Here is an 18,582-nt window from a genome sequence, read left to right on the forward strand (position 1 = left end):
GCGAAAGGCTGTGAAGAAGTTCAAATCTGCTCTTGGATGTGAAAAAGTATATGCAACTCAAAGATCCTAACTTTGTTTCTTTTACTAGCTGTGTAACCTTAGATCAGTCACCTAGAATCTTTGATTCTAAGTGTGCACATATTGTTTACAGCAATAAAATTTTAGTTCCTTGAGAGCTATTTGTTTTGCATCATATCATACAGTGCTTGACATGTAGCAAACAAGGACTTAATAAATATTTGTTGTTAGAGACAGAGAGAAAGAGAGAAAGGAAGGGAGGGAGGAGGAGGAGGGGGAGCCTAGATAATACTCTATGATCTTGTTGATTCAAGAGTTCCATTCAACAATGCTTATACCAACCCACTGACGCCTACTTGTTTTGGACAACTCTCATTTATGCTCCCCCAAATTTTTACCCTAGAGGATAATATTTTAGCGGAGTTCCTTGATATCTCCTGACATCTCAAGGATACTGGTGTGGTACTCTAGCCCTTCATTTATTATCTAGTAGTCTTCCCACATGATGAAACTATCTTATCTTTCTGTCATGCAACCCTTTAATGGCATCCTTTACTCTTGTTCTTTATAGTTCTTTGTTGATTTTATGTTTCATTGCCTCTGCTAGATGTTTATCTTTAGCTCTTTGGAGAAAGTAGTATTTCGGGTTTGGTGGTGATATGGCAGCAGTGGTAGAATATTTGAATTGAAGACATAAGTCTTTGTCATTATGGGAAATGTGAAGTCATCTTGTATCATGGTATAGTTATTTCATAATGATCTAACTTCATAGATTTAGAGATGGAATGGATTGCTTAGCTCTCTTGGGAAATGGTTAAATTTCTGGAATTTAGGTTTGGACAATGCCTCAGTTTCATTTTGTGGAATATGATAGTGACTTGTCTTTAGGTCTGTGTTTGTTTATATATATTTTAGTTCTTTGAAAGCAGAAACTGTTCATTAATGTCTTATAGTAATTGTTTTATAAATTCTTTTTGAACTTAATTGGATGAATAGATAATGACTTGAATTAAAGCAGGTTTTATTGAATTTGCTTATCAAATTTTTGGATGATACAAAACCATAAAGGCGAATTAAAATGTTGAGATCCTGAAATAAAATGTTCAGAATCCCCAAAAATACTAGTAAGAAAGAAAATCTGGCTAAATCTAATAAGACACAAATTTAAAACTGAACCAATATGAAACAATATTCATTCTTTTAATGTATAAGATGGAAGAGGCACAGCTTTGTCTTAAAAAAATCTGAGAATTTAGTGAATTGCAAACTACAATCTCAAAATGCATTAATAATGTCAATGTTGTTAACACCACCACCAATAATACCTGTTATTTATAGAGTAATTTAAGGTTTACAAAGTGATTCATATAATAACAGTTTATATGTAGTGCTTTTATACAATGCTTCTGAATAGTATTTATAGTGTTCTAAATTTTGCAAAGTGCTTACAAATCCCTCACTTTACCCTCACACTGAGTCTGGAAAGTAGGTGCCATTATTACTTCCATTTTACATGAAAGGAAACTGAGGCAGACAGAGGTTAAATAGCATGCTACAGGAAGTTCAAGTGTCACATAGTATCAGAAGATGGATTTGGCCTTGGGTGCAACTCCATGTCCAGAATCCTAGCCACTGAGTCACTTAGCTGCCTCATCATTTCATTTGAGTTAAAAGAAATGACATTTTAGACATTTTTCTATGTGTCTCTAGAGTCCTAGGCAATATATTTGACATATACTTATTGACTGTGTTTTCATGTCCTTCAAAATTCTGCTCCAGCACCATCTTCTAATTTGGTTCTTGAAGCATTGTCTGAGAACCCTTAATAGTCCCCAGTATCTTTTCTGGCGGTCTGTAACATCAAAGCTATTTTCACAATGATACTAAGAAGCAATAGCAATACAATACTTAGAGGGGAAAAGGTCTAGCAGAGAATAGTGGGATGACATCTACAGAAGGCATTCATAGTTATGTGGTTTCAGACATGAGAAAATGAATTTTCCTTGGTCATATGTGTTTCTGAGTTTATGCCACTGTCACAATGCTTTCTAGTCATATGTGTTATGCTCCGCAGAACCAATTGTCTCACTAGGAATCTTTGTATTTGTGAGGGAGGGAGTTTCAGAATATGAAAGGAAGATTCTGTTATTTTTATTATGTTATTTTCTCAGATGACTCACTTTAAAATGTGTGGTGTATGATTATAACAATAGACAGAATGGTAGGGCTTATCAGCTATGATATGGAGAGGATTATAACCCTTTTATGTCTACACTTGTAACAGATTCCTTGAGGATCATAGCTGCATGGGTTTTGGATACTTCTATAATAGTATTCCAAATGGGTTTGAGAAATCCAAGGACATTAATAACAAGTCCAATTTACCTAGCACTTTGAAGTTCGCAATTCATTTATGCATATTGCCTCCTTTGATTTTCACAATGGTCCTGGGAATTGGGCAGTAAAGCATCATGATCTTTATTTTACATAAAGATATCAAGGCCTAGAGATAGGAAGAATCTTGTCTAGGACCACATATCTGAAAAGTGTCAAAGTTCATATTCAAATTTCCATCTCCTTTCACTGAAATACAAATAAATGATTCTGGATTCTGGGTAGATGGAAGAGTATATCAGAAAATTCCAGACTCTCCAAATTTCTTCTACAAACAGACAGAACATCACCTAAAATCAATGTAGAATGTCAAAAATAAAGCACTAAAGCAGCTGTCCTCCTCAGACAACTTGAGAAGACCTCAAGAAAGAAAATTTAACCTGAGTGAACTCTAAACACATCTGGGCTAAATGCACTGAATCAACAAAACAGCAGGCCCTAGGGACAGCTCTGTCTGAAGGCATTCTAGGCTTCAATAACCTTCATATCAAGAATTTCCCCTCAGGAACTTTCATTCAATGAACACTATGGGAATCAGATGGCTGAGCAAGGAAAGATTAAGGGAACCCTGCCACCCCCTTACTGCCCCTCCCCTTATCTCCTTATGCTTCTTCCAGAGGCCAACTCTAGCAGTGCTGACCAGATGTGATCCAAGGCGGCTATTGTGGGGTTAGGAAGACTGAGCACACACCTGGGGAATGTGGTACTGCAGGGAGCAAAAACATTTTCTGAAAAGAGTTTCTGAGTGATCCTTAACTGTGGCTTAAGGGAAGTGAGAAATGCCTGAGAGGGAACCAAGACTTGGGACACCATTACCCAGAACTCTGCATTAAAATCTGATTACAATAATAAATTGCTAAAACCAAAACAAAACAAAAAATAAAAATGAGTTAGATAGCAGTTTGTTTGAGAAACACATCTGGGGTCTTTAGTAAACTGCAAGCTTAATATGTGTTACTCACATAACGTAGCAATCAAGAAAGCTGTTGTGATCTTGGGCTGCATTAAGAGTGATCCTGTATCATCCAGGAATAAGATAAGAGTTCCATTAGATTTTGCCAGTGCAATACTGTGATCACTTCTGAATGTCCCACCTTGAACCTCTCAAGACCACATAAGTACGGGAAAATCTGATCCCTTAAAACTTACTAGACAACTAGAAAACAATGATGGGACTCTAAAAGAGAAAGTTGGTCAAGTATTTTGATGTGTGGTTGTTGGGATTGAAATCCCAATGTTAGAATGAAAATATTCCTATTGGAGGAATTGTCTTCTGGTCCCATTAAGTGATCAAAGGTCCATAGATCTTGAATGGTCATCCTTGGCCACTACTCCTTTAGGCATAACAGTAAAGTTAATAACCTTCCTTCTTACTCAGTTCCACAATGAATAATTGGTTGTTGTTCTTTGTCTTTGAAGAGGACCAAAATGGCATCACCATGATAAAGTGAAATTTCAGTGTGTCCAACTGTGACTGATCAGATCAATATGAATTCAGAATGCTCTGCCACAGTTTGGGCACAGATAGTCCACGTGAATATTTCAGGTGGATATCCCAAATTTGGGCATCCTGAATTTACTTTGTGCTATCTGAATTCTGCTTTGCTCAAAGAGCACAGCACCCTTTCTGATGTGGGCATGCCATGCTGAGTCAGTGTCTCCCATGTTGTGCAATCAAATCCAAAGTTCTTGAGAGACGTCTTGAGTGTCCTTGTATCATTTCTTCTGGCCACCATGTGATTGCCTGCTCCGTGCAAGTTCTCCATAAAATAGTCTTCTTATCAAGCATACATTTTGCATTTGAACAACCTGGTCAACACATCGGAATTGTGCTCTCTGAAATATAGTTTGACTACTTGGCAGTTCAGCTCGAGCAAGGACTTCAGTGTCTGGTACCTTATCCTGCCAGGTGATCTTCAGAATCTTCCTAAGACAGTTCAAATGGAAGAGATTCGGTTTCCTGACATGGAAGACTATCCATGTTTCACAAGCATATAACAATGAGGTCAGCACAAAGGCTCTGTAGACCTTCAGTTTGGTAGTCAGTCTAATACTTCTTCTCTCCCCAACTTTTCTTTGGAGACTCTCAACACTGAGCTAGCTCTGGCAATGCATGCATCAACCTCATTGCCAATGTGTACATCCCTTGAAAGTACACTACCAAGTGACCTTATCCACAGCATTCAAAACTTCTTCATTTGTTGTAACCAGTGGTTTCACATGTGGATGGTATGGTGGTGGCTGATGGAGCATCTGTTGGTGTGGGAGTGTTGGCGCATGATTTTTTGTTTGCAGATGATTGTGCACTCAATGCAGCCTCTGAAGCTGAGATGCAAAAAAGTATGGACCATGAATGACAGAATTCAGATGAATGAATAAGTGGGTTTCTGCAACCACTTGGGTTCTATGTGAGTAGGCTCTAAGAGAATAATATTCAGATGTTTGTAGCTCAGGATCAAGGGCTTAATCCAGACTTTGGAATACAGTATCCTAAAAGCCACTGTGTTTCCTTGAAGATACATGGCAGCTCCGTAGCCAACTTATTAGCATAATAAGGCATTAAACATTGTTCTGGAACCAAATCTGATTGCCCAGTGGAACCATTTCTTCATTTTCCATTTCAACCTTAATTCATTGTTAGTATAGTGGAATACATAGCACCTTTGGACATCGGAATCAGAAAACATGCTTTAGCTCATTGTTAGTGAGGTGGAGTAGAGAATATCTTGGATATAAGAATCAGAATACAGGATTTCTAACTTTGATTCAATCATTTCCTAATTTCCTGACTTGGGCAAGCCACTCAATTTCTCCAATCCTCAGAATATTTCTCAGTCAAATAGAAATAATAATATCGTCTCTGTATAGGTTGATGAGTTGATATGAGAATCAAATGTGTTACTAAATATGGAAAACATAGGGTGTTGTCTCTCATTAACTATGTGACTTGAAAGAAGAGACATTACCTGTCTGAAAGTGAGTTTTCTCATCTATATAATGGTGTTAATACATATCCCTTACATACTTAATGAGGTTATTGGGAGCCAAATGTTTTATGAATCCATAAATATGTGAGATAATGTGCTTTTAATGATTAATAAACTTATTATCCTTTTAGTCTACCCAGAAATCTATTTAGTGGAATTATCCTATTCATTCATTTTTACCATATTCCCTTTAGTGGACATTTTCCTGAATGATCTCTATATAGAGAGCTCTACTAGGTTATAGATTCTGGAATATAATAGATTACAAACACACACCTTCTTTTAGCAAAATATTTGCCAGAGTAAAAAAGATGGGAAAAAATTAGGATGAATGACAGCACAGTTGGGGTAATTCAGATCTGATTGAATATACATATATAGGATCTGTCACTGATGAGTAGATAATATTTGGGTGATAGAATCAAAATGAGTGCCCTAGTTAGATCTCCTTGAGGTTGTACGGTATAAGAATTTTCTCAATTAATTATATGTCTAAATGACAAAATCAAATTTTCAGATGACACAAATCTAGGAGGCATGGCTAGGAAGTTGGATAGTATTCATGTGGCACAATGGATAGAGCACTGGTCTTAGAGTTAGAAAGACCTCCAAAGCCTCCGGATTAATAAATAATAATAATAATAATAATAATAATAATAATAATAATAATAATAATAATAATAGCATTTATGTAGTGATTTACAGCAGCCATGGGAGGTATGTGTTATTATTACCCCCTAGTTGAGAAAACTGCAGCAAATAGGTAAAGTGACTTGCCTAGGGTAACATAACTAGTAAGTGTCTGAGACAGAATTTGAACCCCAGTTTTCCTAACTTTAACTTCTGTTCTCCATCTACCATGTCACCTTTCTGTCTACGACTTGACTTGACTAACTTGTGACTCTGGACACATCAAGTTCCACATTTCTTTCTGCATCAAATTTTTCATCTGTAAAATGAGAGTAACACAAATAAGATGGATGTGAGATAATATCAGAAAAATAGTTGTCAAATGTGAAGTGGTTCATAAATACTAAATATTATTAGACCTGGGGCAACTAGGTAGTGCAACGAATAGAGAATGTAATCTGGAGTCAGAAAGACCTGAGTTCATATCCAGCCTCAGACACTTGTTAGCTGTGTGACCCCAGACAAATAACTTAACTGTTTGCTTCAGTTTGTTCATCTGTAAAAACAAACAAACAAACAAACAAAAGGCTGGAAAAGGAAATAACAAATTCCTGCAGTATCTTTTCCAAGAAAACCCCAAATTGGATCACATAGAGTTGGATATTACTGAAATGATTGAACAGGAACAAAACTCATTGGATCTTAACAGATTTTGACAGGCTAGAATGTTGGCAGAGGTCTCATTATATGAAATTATATTCAAGAAATAAAAAAGTGTATCTCCTTGTTTTTAGTATAAGAGAAATAAGTACATGATAGAGAAATAGGCATTTAGCAAGTAATTTGCAAAAATGATATGGAATTTGTGGACTTCAAGTTCAATATATGATTACTATATTATGATATATTCATCGATAGTAACATTAGTAGCTGGTGCTAATATGGTGCTATTAGGTTTGTAAAGGACAGACTTAAGTGTAACTTGAGTCATGAACTGTTCTCCTGAGTTAGACTTCATTAAGAGAGACTAATAACAGGTGAAGCCAAGATGTTGAATTAGAGGCAGCAACCCAGCTAAATTCTCTCACCATTCCCTTCCAAACAGCTTTTAAAAAATACGTTGAGTCAAATTTTGGAGCAACAGGGTCAACCAAGTGTCAAAATGAGACATTTTTTTCCAGCCTAAGAAAATTTAAAAGATCTATAGAAGAGCCCTGTAACATCTGCGTGGCATAGAGTATAGTAAGAGCACCACTGTGGACTTTGGAGGTAGCCATGAGAGTAACAGCAATACTAGCAGTAGCAACTTCTGGAGGTATTAGCTTAGAAACAGTAGGGGTGTTGGTCAAGTAGTCAGAAAGAGATTATAAGGGGCTATTTACTGTCACTGGGTACAGCTGGCACTAACTGATGACTCCATATGCAGTTCTAGGTTTCAGTTCCAGGGTGGAGAGGAGTACTTGTGTTTGCTCACAAGGGAGCAGGAGTTCTGAACACAGTTTGAGGACTAAGAAGAGAATTAGCACTTACAAGAATAGGGGAACAGAGGATCCGGTTACAGTTACAAGGCAAAGAGACTACTAGTGCTTGCAGATGAAAGATACCCTGAGTAAAGATCAGAGTGCAGACCAGATCACTGACCATATCTCTTTCAGAATCACACCATATTGGAAGCATAAAAAACTTGCAGACTGTCAGAATATGTTCTGAAAACAGCAGCATAAAACCCTGAAACATAGGACAGTGCCTCCCCATCCCCAGATATGCAGAGCCCAGCTTTAACACTAAGTTAAAAGGAAATACATAGGCTAGAAAAATGAGAAAACAACAACAAAGAATAACTTGACCATAAAAAGCTTTTGTGGTGGCAGGGAAAACCAATAAATAAACAGAAGAAAATAACACTGTGAAAACAGCTACAAACAAAGTCTCAAAGAAAAATGCTAATTGAACCTAAACCCAACAAGAATTCCTGGAAAGTTAAAGAGTGAAACATCAGGAAACAACAAAACAAAGGCAAAAGAAGGAAAAAATATAAAAGGAAATGTGAAATATCTCATCAGATAAAAACAATTGACCTAGGAAATAGACCCAGGAGACATAATTCAAGAATTATTGGACTATCTGAAAGCTAGGATCAAAAAAGAGGTTAGACATCATATTTCAAGAAGTTATCAAGGAAAACTATTGCAATACCTTAGATCCAGAGGGTAAAATAGAACTTGAAAGAATTTACTGATCACCTTCTGAAAGAGATCCCAAAATGAAAACTCCCAGGAATATTATAGTCAAATTACAGAGCTTCCAGGTCAAAGAAAAAATACAAACAACCAGAAACAAACCATTGAAATATCATGGATCCACAGTTAGAATCACATAAGATTTAACGTTAAAGGAGTGGAGGTCTTGGAATATGATATTCTGGAAGGCAAAGCAGTTGAAATTACAACCAATAAAGTTTTTGGAGTATAATTCTTTGGGAGGTGGGGAGAGAAATGGGTATTCAATAAAATAGAGGACTTTCAAGCATTTCTGGTAAAAAGACCAAAGCTGAATTGAAAATTTGACAATCAAACACAAGACTCAAGAAAAGTATATAAAGAACTCACTAAAGTTAAACTATTTACATTTACTTGTAACTCCTAAGAACTTTATCATTATTAAAGTAGTTAAAAGGAGTTTGCATAAACAGAGGGCATAGATGTGAGTCAATTATATTGTCAAGATCTCCAAAAAAAGTGAAGAGCTGAGAAAGAAGGATGCATTGAGAGAAAGGAGAAGGAGAGGCAGAGTGGGGAAAATTTTGTCACACAAAAGAGGCATTCAAGGGAGAACTTTTACAGTAGTGGGAAATATGGGGGAAGTGGGAGACAATGCTTGTGCCTCATTCTTACTGAAATTGTTTCACAGAGGGAACTATGTGTGTGTGTGTGTGTGTGTGTGTGTGTGTACATATATGTATGTATATATATATATATAAATATATACATACACAAACTGACACAGACACAGACACACACACACATGCACACACTGAGGTTTGTATAGAAATCTAACTTACCCAATAGGGAAACAGGAGGGGGAGGATCCCCATCTGACCTGGGAGTTCAAACCATAGTGACCTTGGAGTCTAATTTCCAGGTGAGATAGCATATCTGCTAGCTATTCCAATAGTGAAGCCTAGAGAAACCAGGGTGCCTGGGACTGGAGCCGAAGCAGGGTTTTATACTTGGAACTTGGGACTCAGTGTATAGAAACTAAGTTAAGCTGTGAACCTAATACCTCTTCACCCCTAGAGTACAAGTTGGTGAAAGGGGTGAGAATTGTGCTTCCCATGTTTTAGAGAAGTACATTTATATTTTGTGACCACACATTTTAAAGGAAATATTCTTTTGTGAAAGCTAATATGTTGGTGGCTAAACAGAACTAGAGTGTAGGAATTAAACTGTAGATTACCCTAGAAGGAAGACAATCAATGAGGGATATACCCATTTGCAGAGAGCCTTGACACCCCTAACCCCCCTTAATTGTACTGAAGAACACCTGAGAGAGACTGGAATGTGATATGCCTGACCTTCTATGCAGTCAGAGCCAGGAGTGTTACAAGTGTTAACGTATAGCCTAGAGAAAACTCAGTGAGACAATAACAGCTGTTATCTGGTATTTGAAAGTCTATCACATGAAAGAGTGCTTAGACTAATTTTGTTTTTATTTTTGTTGAATTCTTTTTTAAATTAATTAATTAATTTGTTTTCAGTTTTCTTTTTTTTTAAATTTATTTATTTAATGTTTAACATTCATTTTCACAAAATTTTGGGTTCCAGTTTTTCTCCCCATTTTCCCCTCCCCTGTCCCCAAACACCAAGCATTCTAATTGCCCCTATCACCCATCTACCCTCTCTTCTATCATCCCTCCCTTCCCTTATCCCCATCTTCTCTTTTGTTCTGTAGGGCCAGATAACTTTCTATACCCCATTACCTGTATTTCTTATTTCCTAGTGGCAAGAACAGTACTCGACAGTTGTTCCTAAAACTTTTACTTCCAACTTCTCTTCATCCCTCCCTCCCCACCCATTCCCTTTGGGAAGGCAAGCAATTCAATATAGGCCATATCTGTGTAGTTTTGCAAATGACTTCCATAATAGTCGTGTTGTGTAAGACTAACTACATTTCCCTCCATCCTATCCTGCCCCCTATTGCTTCTATTTTGTCTCTTGATCCTGTCCCTCCCCAAGAGTGTTGACTTCAAATTGCTCCCTCCCCCCATTGTCCTCCCTTGCATCATCCCTTGCCACCCTGCTTATCTCCTTCTCCCCCACTTTCCTGTATTGTAAGACAGGTTTTCATACCAAGATGAGCATGCATTTTATTCCTTCCTTTAGTCGAATGTGATGAGAGTAAGCTTCATTGTTTTTCTCTCACCTCCTCCCTTTTTCCCTTCACTGAAAGTCTTTTATTTGTCTCTTTTATGAGAGATAATTTGCCCCCTTCCATTTCTCCCTTTCTCCTCCCAATATATTCCTCTCTCACCCCTTAATATCATTTTTAAAAAAAAAATTATTTATTTAACTTTTAGCATTAATTTTCACAAAACTTTGGGTTCCAAATTTTCTCCCCATTTGTCCCCTCCCCCACCACAAAACACCGAGCATTCTGATTGCCCCTATCACCAATCTGTCCTGTCTTCTATCATCCCTCCCTTCCCTTGTCCCCATCTTCTCTTTTGTCCTGTAGGGCCAGATAACTTTCTATACCCCATTACCTGTATTTCTTATTTCCTAGTGGCAAGAACAGTACTCGACAGTTGTTCCTAAAACTTTTACTTCCAACTTCTCTTCATCCCTCCCTCTCCACCCATTCCCTTTGGGAAGGCAAGCAATTCAATATAGGCCATATCTGTGTAGTTTTGAAATGACTTACTTAATAGTCGTGTTGTATAAGACTAACTATATTTCCCTCCATCCTATCCTGGCCCCCATTGCTTCTATTCTCTCTTTTGATCCTGTCCGTCCCCAAGAGTGTTGACTTCAAATTGCTCCCTCCCCCCATTGTCCTCCCTTGCATCATCCCCCCCCCACCCTGCTTATCCCCTTCTCCCCCACTTTCCTGTATTGTAAGATAGGTTTTCATACCAAAATGAACACGCATTTTATTCCTTCCTTTAGTCAAATGTGATGAGAGTAAACTTCATGATTTTCTCTCACCTCCCCTCTTTTCCCCTCCACTGAAAAGTCTTTTGCTTGCCTCTTTTAAGAGAGATAATTTGCTCCCTTCCATTTCTCCCTTTCTCCTACCAATATATTTCTCTCTCACCTCTTAATCTCATTTTTTTAAGATGTGATCCCATCCTATTCAATCCACTCTGTGCTGTGTGTGTGTGTGTGTGTGTGTGTGTGTGTGTAATCCCACCAACTACGCAGATGCCTGAAAGTTTCAAGAGTTGAAAATATTGTCTTTCCATATAGGAATGTAAACAGTTCAACTTTAGTAAGTCCCTTATGACTTCTCTTTTCTGTTTACCTTTTCATGCTTCTCTTCATTCTTGTGTTTGAAAATCAAATTTTCTTTTCAGCTCTGGTCTTTTCATCAAGAATGCTTGAAAATCCTCAATTTTGTTGAAAGACTATTTTTTCCCCTGAAGTATTGTAGTCAGTTTTGCTGGGTAGGTGATTCTTGGTTTTAGTCCTAGTTCCTTTGACTTCTGGAATATGATATCCCATGCCCTTCGATCCCTTAATGTAGAAGCTGCTAGCTCTTGTGTTATCCTGATTGTATTTCCACAATACTTGAATTGTTTCTTTCTAGCTGCTTGCAATATTTTCTCCTTGACCTGGGAACTCTGAAATTTGGCCACAATGTTCCTAGGAGTTTTTCTTTGGATCTCTTTCAGGCAGTGATCTGTGGATTCCTTGAATACTTATTTTGCCCTCTGGTTCTAGAATCTCAGGGCAGTTTTCCTTGATAATTTCATGAAAGATGATGTCTAGGCTCTTGTTTGGATCATGGCTTTCAGGTAGGCCCATAATTTTTAAATTTTCTCTCCTGGATGTATTTTCCAGGTCAGTTGTTTTTCCAGTGAGATATTTCACATTATCTTCAATTTTTTTCATTCTTTTGGTTTTGTTTTGCGATTTCTTGGTTTCTCATAAAGTCATTAGCCTCCATCTGTTCCATTCTAATTTTGAAAGAACTATTTTCTTCAGTGAGCTTTTGGATCTCCTTTTCCATTTGGCTAATTCTGCTTTTGAAAGCATTCTTCTCCTCATTGGCTTTTTGAAGCTCTTTTGCCAGTTGAGTTAGCCTATTTTTCAAGGTGTTATTTTCTTCAGCATTTTTTTGGGTCTCCTTTAGCAAGGTGTTGACCTGCTTTTCATGCTTTTCTTGCAGCTCTCTCATTTCTCTTCCCAGTTTTTCCTCCAGCTTTCTAACTTGATTTTCAAAATCCTTTTTGAGATCTTCCATGGCCTGAGCCCATTGAATATTTATTTTGGATGTTTGGGATACAGAAGCCTTAATTTCTATGTCTTTCCCTGATGGTAAGCATTGTTTTTCCTCATCTGAGAGGGTGGGAGGAGATATCTATTCACCAAGAAAGTAGCCTTCTCTGGTCTTATTCCCCCCCCCCCCTTTTCTGGGCATTTTCCCAGCCAGTTACTTGACTTCTGCGTGTCCTCTCCACACCCACCTCGCCTCCAGATACACCCAGCTAGTGCTTGGGGTCTGAGATTCAAATGCTGCTCCCCAACCTCAGGGGTTTAGGCGGGGGCAGGGCTGCTATTCAGTGTGAGATTAAGTTCAGGTGCTCAGGTGGGGGCAGGGCTGCCTCATGGGGCTCAGTTCCCTCAGGGGGTTTATGCAGAGACCTTCAACAATGGATCCGAGCTCCTGCCTGCTTTGGGAGCCCCTGTCTGCTGCCGTCTCCGCTGCTGCCTCCCGAGTGGGCCTGAGTTATGGGGAAACCCTGCTCCCCTCTCAGCTAGCCAAAAAGTCTCTCTCACTGACCTTTGCCACCAGGGGGTGCAGGGACTTGGGTGGCTGCTGGAGATTCTGTCCCTGAAGTTTGCTCAGATCTGCTCCCCTGGGTGCTGCTCTGCTTCGGGGCCGGTGCACGACGGACCTTTTGTGTCAGTTTTTCAGGTCTCTCTGGAACAGAAATGTCCTCCACTCCATTTTTCTGTGGCTTCTGCTGGTCCAGAATTTGTTGGGTGTTCTTCTGTACAGGTATTTTATGGGTTGTAGGTTAGGAGCTAGCATATATATATATCTTTCTATTCCTCCATCTTGGCTCCTCCCCTCTTCACTTTTCAATAATCACTTTTGTAAATCTTAAATTTTCTCCCCCTCCATTTCCCCTCCCTCCCCAAAATGGAACGCAATCTTATACAGGTTCTATTCATACATTCTTGTTGAACACATTTTACCACTAGTCATGCTGCATAGAACAATTAAAAGGAATGGGAGGAACCATGGGAAAAATCAAACCAAAATAAAACATAATACAAGAAAAAAATGCTTCATTCTACATTCTGATTTCACAGTTCTTTTCTCTGAATGTGGATGGCACTTTGCCTCCAGGATCCCTTGGGAATGTTTTAAGTCCTTGTATTGCTGGAAAGGGCTTAGTCTATCAGAAACAGTCCTCCCACACGGTGGCTGTTACTGTGTATAATGTTCTCCTGGTTTTGCTCATTTCACTCTGCATCAATTCATATACATCTTTCCAGGTTTTTCTGAAGTTGACTGTTATTTCTCATAGCAGAATAGTATTCTATTACATTCGCACACCACAACTTGCTCAGCCATTCCCCAGTTGATGGGCATTTCCTCTGTTTCCAGTTTTGGGCCACCACAGAAAGAGCACAAACAAACCCAATGCAACCAAGATTAGGAGGCAAGCAGAAAACTGGGAAAGAATTTTTGCAACTAATGTCTATGATAAAGGCCTCATTTCTAAAATATATAGAGAACTGAGTCAAATTTACAAGAATACAAGTCATTCCCCAATTGATAATTGGTCAAAGGATATGAACAGGCAGCTTTCAGTAGAAGAAATTAAAACTATCTTTAGTCTTATGAAAAAATGCTCTAAATCACTCTTGGTTAGAGAGATGCAAATCAAAACAACTCTGAGATACCACATCACACCTATCAGATTGGCTAACACGACAAAACAGGAAGATGATAAATGTTGGCAAAGATGTAGGAGAGTTAGAACACTAATTCATTGTTAGTGGGGCTGTGAGCTGATCCAGTCATTCTGGAGAGTAATTTGGAGCTACGCTCAAAGAGCTACAGAAATGGGCATACCTTTTGACCCAGCAAAATTGCTTCTAGGGCTGTATCCCAAAGAGATCATACAGGAAAAGATCCCACATGTACAAAAATATTTTAGACTGATTCTGTTGAGTTCTGGGATGCAAAATGAATATTAATGAAGAGATATTCCAGAGAGGGAGATTTAAGCTGAGTGTGCAGAACAATTTCTTAACAATCAGGGCTTTCCCTAGGTGGAAGGGACTGCTAATGAGCTCCCCCCCATCACTGAAGGACTTCATAAAAAATATGGATGACCACATAAGTCAACAATTATTTCATCAATCAATCACTCAATAAGTAATTAAATCCCTTCTATGTGCTGGGCACTAGGGTTACAAAATTAAAACAAAACAAAACAATTCTTGCCTTCCTGGAGTTTACATTCTGTTGGGGGCAAATGATATACATATATATAATTAGAATCCAAATGTACATAATGAAAATGTAAAGTGATTTCAATAGAAGGAGGTCTTAGCATGTGAGTGAATTAGGAAAGGCTTCACTTTGAGGGAGGTCATGCTTCATCTACAGTTTGAAAGAAGTTAGAAATTCTGAGAGACGGATGTTAAGAGAGTATATTCAGGCACAGGGCCAGCCTGTTCTGAAATGGAGGAGTGTCTGAACACAATGAAGGTTGTGTGTGGGGAGCACGAAGTAGACCAGTTTCCCAGACCATAGTGTGAAGCAGGAAGAGTAGCAATGCAAAATACATTCTCAGAGCTCATCTAGAACTTGGTTGTGATGACCTTTAAATGCCGGGCCAAACAAGTGAGTTTCTATCTGATCCTAATGGCAAAAGGAGATAATTGGAGCTGAGACAAAGCATTAAGAAAGAATATTCAGATAGTGTTTTCCCCAACTAAAATATAAACCTATGAAAGTCTTTGTCCCCAGGTAGCTTTCTTGAAAGCACTCTTGACTTCTTTGTTCCTCAAGCTGTAGATCAGAGGATTTAGCATGGGAATAACCATGGTGTAAAACACTGATGCCATTTTGTCTGAATCCATAGAATGATTAGAGCTGGGTTGTAAGTACATGAAGATTGTTGACGCATAGAATATGGACACAGCTGTGAGATGGGAAGCACAGGTGGAGAAGGTTTTCTGTCGACCCTACAAAGAGCGGATTCTCAGGATAGTGACAAAAATAAGTGAGTAGGAGATCAAGATAACCAGGATGGCAAAAAAGGCGGTGAATCCCCCTACAATAAAGAGTACCCATTCTACGGTGTGGCTATCAGAGCAAGAGAGATCCAAGAGTGAGGGAATGTCACAGAAGAAATGATGGATCACATTAGAATTACAGAAGGAGAGGCTAAAGGTGTTTCCTGTGTGAATGACAGAATTCAGAAAACCCCAGCTGTAGGAAGCAATGATCAGACCAGCACATACACTTGTTGTCATGATTGTTGTATAGTGAAGAGGCCTACACACAGCTGCATGGCGATCATAAGCCATGGTTGCTAGGAGACAATTTTCAGTGGAGGTAAAAGCCAAGAAGAAGAACATTTGTGCAACACATCCATTGTAAGAGATGACCTTATTGTCTGTGAGACACCCAACTATCACCTTGGGTGTAATGGCTGAAGAGTAACCAAAATCCACTAGATAGAGGTTACCGAGGAAAAAATACATAGGAGTGTGGAGATGGGAATCCAAGGAGATCAGGGCTACCACGCCCAGGTTTTCCACAATGGTGATGAAGTAGATGATGGTGAACAGCAAAAAGAGGGGCTTCTGAAGTTCTCGGTCATCTGTTAACCCCAAAAGGATGAATTCATTCACCTGCGTCCTGTTCTCCATAGATGGCATTTGGGAGTGATGTCATTGACCTACAACAGAGAAAAATCATTAGAAGAATTAACTACCTGCTATGAATTATGACAAAACAAATTATGGCAAATAGTATAAATATTGAGGACTACATTGAAGTACAAAATTCAGTGATTGGAGAGAGTCATTTAACTTCTATTTCTTGTCTTCTTCAATCTTTCACTAAGCTATTCAAAACTTAGTGAGTTTACAGAGTTTCAAAAGTGATACCCTCCTTCAGGGTCAGCATACGGCGATGTCTATGGGGAAGGAGCTCAACCCTTTCTCAGAAATGTTTCAGTCTGATGAGCAATTTTTGGATTGCACTGGAAAGAGAGAAGAGGCATAGGGAGAGTGGGGAGAAAGAGGAGACACGGTTCAAGAGGAAAAGCACATGAATAGAATTGAGAAAAAAGATGACTATCGTCCTAGAGTCAGGAGACCTGAGTTCATATCTGGCCTCAGACATTTACTAACTGTGTGACCCTGGATGTGTCACTTAACCCCAATTATCTGTGCACTTCCCACTCCCACCCCCCCCCCAAAAGGAAAAAAGATCTAGTGAGTATCCTTATTTTCCCAGAACCAATGCCATAATGTGGCTCTTTCTGTGAATCAAATTCAATAAAACTTAAGTTTTTTTAAGTGCCTAGGATGTGAAAAGTACCATGTTAGACGATGGGGACCCTAATAAAAATAAAATAATCAACACGTACATAGATAAGTGTACACAGAATATATACACACACACACACATCTATATATATATATATAATAAGTAATTTTAATTTTAAGTGTGTGTATGTTCATCCTTCGTTGCCAAAGAAGACCATGCCATCAGAGACATAATGACAGGACTTTCACTTGACTTTGTTTTGAGTGAGGGAGGGCTGTGCAAGTCACCAGTCTCACTTCTCCTCCAGAGCCATCTCAATCCAGTGACCAGATATTCATCAGAATGACTGAAGATGACCCAGGATGAGGCAACTGAGGTTAAGTGACTTGCCCAAGGTCACACCGCCAGTGAGTGTCAAGTGTTGGAGGTGAGATTTGGACTCAGGTCCTCCTGACTCCTGCACTAATGCTTTATCCTCTGCACCACCTAGCTGCCTTTAATCTTAAGAAAGATTTTTAATAGTTGTATTTGTTGGGTAATGCTGTAATTGAGAGTCCTAGAATTTTTTCTTCTGGGGGAGGTTTAGGCTTGGGAAACCCTTGAGTTTAGTAGTTCTTAGCGGCAGTAGGTCTAATTCTTACCAGCAACTTGTTAGACCCAGTATGAATAGGGTGAATCCCTAAGAGCAGTGGCTGCCATGTGGAGCAGATTCTGTCTGTTTAGTACCCCATTTCCTTCTCCTCTGGGCTAACTCTTCCTTGATGTGTACTTTTACGTATGGTATGTTTGGTGTGGTAATATATTAAATTGCAACAGAATCCTGGGTACACATTCTTCCTGAATTCTCCATCTCTGAGCTGTCTGTTTCTTGGGCTTGAGGCAAAGGTGCTTTGTCCCAGTACTATAAATCTACTGACTCATTTTAATGCACCCACATTCCTGAAGTAGCAGAGGTACTGAAGCAATAAAATATTGAAATGTTTCAATATTTCTTATCCTGGGAGCACTTGGATACCAGTTTTGCTAGTTACTAGCTCTGTAATCTTAAGCAAATCACTGCGACATTCTGTGTGTCAATTTCCTTACTTGTAAAATAAGGATCAGGATACCTCTGGTATTTACTTCCCAGAGCTTCTGTGAAGATGAAAGACCAATACTGCTAGAGTTGTTGCTGATGTCACATCTTTGGTAAGTCAGTCAATAAGCAAGAATTTATTAAATGCTTGCTATGTGTTAAGGACTAAGGTTACAAAGACATAATCCCTGTCCTCCAGGAACTTACAGTCTAATAGTGTGAACACAGGCGGACAAATAAGGATCAATAACATCACAGGATGATGTCTTGATTTGTGCATCAACTGAATGTAAATGAAACAGAGTTGCAGAAAGTCATCAGTCTCACTCTTACAGAGTCATCAAAACCCAGTGACAAAAGTCAGGACAATTGACGATGACAAAGTATGGAATGGATGATCTTGTGGTTTGATCATATTTATTAAGGAGAACTGATATCTTGTCCCAACACATTTATGAAATACTGTGAGGTACCATCACCTCCTCATCAGGTTCTGTCAAACTAATTGCAAAAAAAGGACTTTTCTGCTTTTTCTTTAATGAATACTGAAATAAATTTTAAAGAATTTTAAACTTCTATTTACCTATAGCACCTATAGTAACTTCATCAAAAATTCCCCTGTGGGCACAGTTAAGACAGACTCATTTATAATTAATTAATGGAGTCCTACCTCTCACATATATTGCTTGAATGATTCCTAGCAATTAAGCTCTCTGTGGTCCAGAAAACTCCTGA

At 38.6% G+C, this 18,582-nt stretch overlaps 1 pseudogene; it reads right to left on the bottom strand.

Annotated features, from left to right (window-relative positions):
• Nucleotides 1–15,217: 15,217 nt before the first annotated feature.
• Nucleotides 15,218–16,156, bottom strand: LOC140523332 (olfactory receptor 5B12-like; annotated as a pseudogene).
• Nucleotides 16,157–18,582: the final 2,426 nt, after the last annotated feature.

This window comes from Notamacropus eugenii, chromosome 2, assembly GCF_028372415.1.
Source record: "Notamacropus eugenii isolate mMacEug1 chromosome 2, mMacEug1.pri_v2, whole genome shotgun sequence".
Taxonomy (NCBI): Eukaryota; Metazoa; Chordata; class Mammalia; order Diprotodontia; family Macropodidae; genus Notamacropus; species Notamacropus eugenii.